General features: G+C 56.0%; 1 long non-coding RNA gene across 1 annotated transcript in view; it reads right to left on the bottom strand.

Annotated features, from left to right (window-relative positions):
• Window positions 1-6,359, bottom strand: part of LOC135363074 (uncharacterized) — a 53,530-nt gene extending 47,171 nt beyond the window's left edge. The window contains exon 1 of the long non-coding RNA XR_010408796.1: window positions 6,269-6,359. This is a non-coding gene — a long non-coding RNA (uncharacterized LOC135363074). The remainder of the gene's footprint in view (window positions 1-6,268) is intronic.
• Window positions 6,360-6,379: the final 20 nt, after the last annotated feature.

Consider the following 6,379-nt stretch of genomic DNA (forward strand, 5'->3'; position numbering starts at 1 on the left):
GCTAGCTCTGGCGATGAGCACTAGGAATCTGCTCCTGGAAACAGGCCAGTCGCACAAAGAAAAGAATGGAGAGACCCGTGTTTAGCACCTCCTCTAGAAAAATCTCGTCCTGAAAAGTGATGAAAAGTAAGTATGTCCTAGACTTCATGCCATGTGAGTTCTAATGGCAGGTATGCACTGATTCCTAGAACCAACAAAGAGTAAATCATCCAGTGTCAACTGGGGAGTTGTGACACAATTTTTCTGACCAAATGACAGCATTTCAGCCAACATCTCCAGGGCCTCCGAGTTTCCCCAAGGGTCTCTGTGATCCTTTGATCCTTCCATCGACCTCCTTGGGAAGCTCTGTCCTGTCCTCTTCCTTGTCTCCTGCCTCTTCTGAGACCCTTCTGTGGCTTCCCCCTCCCCCACTTGCCAGGGCCGCCCTCACCAGGATTCCCCATGCCCCTTGGCTGGGCGCCCGCATCCCACACTGAGCCCCATGAGCCCAGCGCCTTCTGCAAGGCCTGTGCGCTCCCTCTGGGGTCACTTGGCATCTCCCCTTACAGCGACCTGCATCGTCCTGTGCTGAGTCTCCTCTGAGCAGTCTGTGAGGCCGGCCTGTGCCCGTGTCACGGGAACAGAAGCGAGAGTCCAGATCGTCCAGACGACCCGCTCCCAGTCCCAGCGTGTGGAGCCTGGGCCAAGGATGGTCCACGAGCAGAGGAGGACTCGGACCAGGGAGCCTGAGGGAGGATGTGGCACATTGAGCCCATAGGACGAGAGTGAGCAATGTGGGGGCCTGGTGCTCAGACCTGCTGGGAGACCACATTGCACTGACTCTGTCCACAGGGCTGGAGGTTTTCAGGGTATCCACCCTCCCATGCTGCAGGCTGGCAGTGAATGGCAGGGGAGGAGGCACCTGGTACAGGATACACCCTCAGGCAGAGAGGAGGGGGCAGGCGCTCCCCCAGCAGCTGGAGGAACTCGGGATAGCCACTTTCCCAGGCTGCAGCCTGGCAGTGGCTGGCAGGAGAGGAGGCACCTGGTGTGAGAGAGAGCCTGGGCTCTCAGGCAGAGAGGAGGGGGCAGGCGCTCCCCGAGCAGCTGCAGGAACTCGGGGTAGCCACCCTCCCACCCTCCCAGGCTGCAGGCTGGCAGTGACTGGCAGGGGAGGAGGCACACCTCGTGCAGGAGAGAGCCCTCAGGCAGAGAGGAGGGGGCAGGCTCTCCCCCAGCAGCAGGTGCACTGGGTCGGGCTGAGGGGGCATCATTGGACAGCAGTGCCTGCAGCTGGGGTCTCCACACAGACCCCCTCCTCAGCCTCAGCACAAGCTTGTCCGGATGACCTTTGTCCCCCAAACACAAAGTCTGACCCAGGACCCCCCTCAAGCCCTGACTCCCAATCCTTTCTACTCAACTCAAGTGACAAGAAATGGCCAATAGTTTAGGTGGTGTTGGGTGCACAGGGACATTTGCTTTTCTGGCCCATGCTGTAACGTTGCTGGCATTTTAAAGATCTCAGGGCTTTGATTCAAAAACGGCAGGATGCCGGGGACCCCAGACAGCTTCCTGGAAACCTGCCTCTGGGCCTTGCAGCCCTCCCATCCCACCAGCGCTCAGAATCCCACCAGCTGCTCAGAATCCCTCCAAGCCACAGACCCACAGTCTTGAGTCCTCAGATGGCCCAGGCGACGTGCCTTCAAAAAGTGATCCCGGTGGGGCTGCAGGACACACTGCGGATTCCAGCAAATCCCCCTCCCAGAAAGTGAGGGTACCACTGGACAAACTGTCCAAAACCAGCCAGGTCAGGGTTCCAGGAAGACACCAGAGGCACAGGAGTAACTGAGGAGCATCTGAAGGCCAGGTAGGGACAGTGAGAACCTCTGGTGTTTTTGCCTAGGGGCAGCTCCGGTCCCCCTAAACCCTCAGTGGAATGGCTTTACTGGGGCACTGGGGGGGGAACCATGCCTGGAGGACCCGTGGCTCCACTGTCCGAGGTCGCCGACTTGATCAGTGCGCAGGTGGGGAAAACCGGCCACACCCCGAAGAATTTCTAGAAACAGTAGCCATCTCAGTGGTAGCTGACCTGGGAGGTCAACCTTTCAGCTGCCTGAGGTGAGATCGAGCCACAGACCAGCACACTAGCCAGAAATGGAAGAAGGAGAGCCAGTTCTTCATTTCATAGTTTCTAAGTCACCGGTTTGTTCCTACGGTTAGTATATTTTGCATCCTGGGAAATCTCTGCCTGTCTAAGGTCTTGAAACTGTTCTCCTCATGTTCTCTGCTGGAGAGGTTCTTGCAAAATCTCTGGTTTATAGGTAAAAATCATCTGGAATTGACTTTGGTTGGCACACCCATGCTGGGAAAAGGATGAAGCTTCCCAAAAATACTAAAAAAAGAACTCCCGTATGATCCCACTATCAGGTAGACCTTTTCAGGAAATAAAGTCAGTTTCTCGAAGTAAGATCTGCATTCTCCCACCCAATCTCCCTGAGGAGGGGCGGCCACCCTTAGCGACCCTCCCCTTGAGGCAGGTGCCTCCCTGGACAAGGGGCTACCCCAGGGCTGGAAGGTCTCCACAGCAGCACATCCAATGTCCTGGATACTAGGAGACAGAGTACAGCACCAGGCCAGTGAGGGTTAGGACACACTACCCCAAATACGGCACCTTGGCAAAATAAATACAGAAGCTAAAAGAACTTTTGCATAGAGCAAAGCAAGAAGGTCTCTCTGACCCCCAGCCATCAGCCCTTTTTCCCTTAAGCAGGTCAGAAGACTGCCATGTGGAACTTTCTCTCCCCGGACCACAGAGATGACGTGCTTATCACCAGAGTCAAGGAATTTAGGACCACGGGGTCTATACACACACACCTGGTTAAACTAACCCTTATCTTCCTAGTTACTTCTTTACCGTTTACGAGCCCTAGTCCAAACCCCTGCGTCTGTCAATTCTTCACACACTTACTGCTTCTTTGTCTAAAAGGTAGAAGAGCTGTCTGCTCCAGTCACCTCTGCTGGTCTTCATGGTCTTGTGAGGCTCCCACCAAAGCAATCAATACATTTTGCTTGCTTTTCTCCTGTTCATCTGTCTTTGTCAATTTCCAGACTCAGCCGGGGACCTTAACAGGGTTGAGGAAACCTTTTTCCTCTCTTGCAGCCCTGTGGGGCAGGGGTGGGGAGTCAGGAAAACCCATCCCATCTTCCTGGCTTTGGTTAAAACTGACCTCTGCTGGGAAGCAGCATAGGACTGTGCACGGCTGGGGGAGCCAGAGAGAGGCACGTGGAACATGTAGGAGCTACCTGACCCCCAGCCGGGGGACTTGGCCCCAGTGACAAGTCCAGGGTGTGATTATGAATATTATAATGGAAGCATCCTGAACATCAGACCTTCCCCACTCCAGGCTTCATGATTGCTGCTCGTTGTAGTTGCTACTGTTGGCTTAGTGACTTTTCTGAACTCACTTTGTCAAGTCTGATTCTTTGCCGTGTGTGGCCACTGAATCCCTGTGCTGTTAACTCAGTGGTCAGCCAGTGGCTGGGCAGAGAGGTCACCCCTGTTTCCGAGCTATGGGCTACAGACTGGAAGTCCCCACAACCTCCTCTTCAGGTTTGAATAATCTGCTCCAGTGGCTCATGGAACTCAGAGAAACATGTTACTTACTAGATGACCAGTTCATTAAAAGGACAGAACTCAGAGCCAGGCAGCTGGAATCGATGAGCAGGGCAAGGTGTGTAGAAGAACCTCGGGGCTCCCCCGCTCTCTGAGTTAAAGAGGCCTTTGCCCACCTCCACTCTGACCTTCGTCTGTACTTCCTAACTGATGACGTCCTTCCTTCGGGCTCATCTGTTAACTCAAGTGAAAGACCTGGTGGGCACCAAAATGACTCCTCAAGTAATAACCACTGCTGATGTCCTGGTGATTCTTGGGCACAGCCATGAATCTCAGCTTCTTCATGATGGGGCGCAGCCCAGCAGCTGTGGATCCCACAGGTCCTCCAGGGGCAGCCCAGCAGCTGTGGGTCCCACAGGTCCTCTCGGGGACAGCCCAGCAGCTGAGGGTCCCACGGGTCCTCTGGGGACAGCACCTTAATGGGCTTATGGTCCAGCAAGTACCTGTTCAGGTGGCTCTCATTGTGCCACACAGCCTCAATCCCAGTGGCCAGGTTGACCCCCATTGCCTGGTGACAGGCCAAGGTCAGTTGGTCCTCTACCACCGACCCCGCAAAAAAGGTCCTCATGTAGTAAAAGTCGCCCTTGTCCCTGGGGATGTGTGCCTGCGACTGTGGCCAATGCTCGTAGCTGAAGTCCTTGTGGGCTGCCTGGTAGAAACCGGGGTGCAGGGTGCCAAAGAGGGGGGACAGGATCTCCATACTCACGTGGTCGCAGAACTTCATATCCACCTCTGTGCATACCAGGTAGTCCACCTCACGGAGGAAGTGTGGAATTATTCTTAGAAAATATATTGTAAGCCCACAGGAGTGATTGTGGAAGCAGCTGAAAGGTCAACAGCGTTCCTGTTCTCAGACTATTGAACGCAAGGGCCCAGTAGGAGCAGGATCCCATGATCCCCAGGGGCAGGGCACAGGTTAGGAGCTAGGAAAGAATGTAACCCTCAGGTCCCCTTTCTGCACCTGGTGCTTGCTAGCACAAACATCCCACTTTCCCCTTATCCCATGACTGCCTCCCTGAGTGCCTGCCCCTAGGGGAGGGTGCAGGACTGCTTTACCGCTTCAGGATACTTGCCATCCCTTTGTCCTCCTCTCCCACGCTTTGAGGCAACTGCCCTTGATTTTCTGATAAAAAAATGAAATAAAAGCAGAGGCAGCCCTGCATGGTCACTCAGCTGCTGGGCTGCCCCCCATCATGAAGAAGCTGAGATTCATGGCTGTGCCCAAGAATCACACATGTTTCTCTGAGTTCCATGAGCCACTGGAGCAGATTATCCAAACCTGAAGAGGAGGTTGTGGGGACTTCCAACTCATGGCAGGTGGGGACAGAAACTTCAGGGGGTCAGCCAGGGGAGGGGACCTGCAGGGTTTGCCCGGGAGCTCAGCACAGGGGGAGTGTTCCTGGCTCCAACATGCTGACTGTGGGGCTGCATGGGTCACAGGGTCACCTACCCTAACCCTAACCCGTTCTTGCAACTTTCTTCTACATTTGAAATTACACCTAAATAAAAGGTTTAAGACGTCACGTGCATCGTCATGTGCGAGATCTGACCCCAGCGCCCTCAGCAGCTCAGCGTTAAGAGAACGAGAGGCCTCCCTTCCTGTCCCTGGAAGAAGACACCTGGAATCACGCGAAGGAGGGAAAGCAGGGCTGGGGAAGAGGAGAGCGACCCATTTTTACCGCACATCCTCTGGTGCCGCGTGACTGTCTTACGTGTGCGTGAGCAAATCAATCAGGAAAATGAAAACGCAGAAACTCGCGGGAGGAACCCTTCTGCACCCACAAGGGGAGCAGCATCCTCAGGGACACGGCCTATCCTTCAGCTCCATGCTCGCTCCGCCTCCGCCCGCCTCCCTCCTGGGCAGCCCAGCCGCGTGCCTCACGCGCCACCTGCTGGCGGAGCGGGCCACTGCGGCCGAGGCGCGCCAGCCCTCCGTGCCACCCTGGCACCCACCCTCCACCATGCGTGATCTCGTGACCGCGGCCACATACCACCTTCCGGAGAGCCCCCGCAGCCAGCAATATGCCCAATGCAGCGTGGCACTCCGCAAAGATGAGACGTACCGAGGAAAGGACGCAGCTTCGAGGGGAAGCCCAGCAAATGGACCTGGAGGCGAGCACCCGCCTCAGAGCCTGGTGGCAGAGCGGCCCCGCGGCCATGGTGACCCCCGAGAACCACACTGCTGACTGTACGGCCCCCTGCTGGCCCGCCCACCCCAGCCCCGCCTGCGCTCCCGGGGTGTTCACAGCCTATCCCACACTTTACACCAAGGAAGGTGTAAAGTCAGCAGCACTCAGGACCCCGGTCACCAGCTCTGTGTCCCCACGAAGACTCTGAAAAGCAGGGACACCAAGCTGGCCAGTCCTGTGGAGCAAACCAGTTCAGCCCCAAGAAGCCAAAGGAGTTCAATCGGAGCATTAAAAAATAGAACAGAACAGAAAATACCGGATCAATGGCCCCGGAAGCCCATGACCAACACACAGCTGAAGTAAACCTCAAGGACAAACGGCTCATCTCTGTGACTCGCGCAGGACGGCACAAACACATCGCCCTCTGACAAAGTAAACCACACGTGGGGGCGCAGGTGCACGTGCCTTCCGCCGGCGAGGGACTCACCGAGGTCTGTGTTCAGGCCGGCAAGGAGCTGCTTGAACTTGTCGAGCCGGGAGGCCTCTCGTTCACTTAACGCTGAGCTGCTGAGGGCGCTGGGGTCAGACGCGCCACCCA

Source organism: Mirounga angustirostris, unplaced genomic scaffold, assembly GCF_029215605.1.
Source record: "Mirounga angustirostris isolate CCGP_5_RB_7025 unplaced genomic scaffold, mMirAng1.0.hap1 SCAF_18, whole genome shotgun sequence".
NCBI classification, from domain to species: Eukaryota; Metazoa; Chordata; class Mammalia; order Carnivora; family Phocidae; genus Mirounga; species Mirounga angustirostris.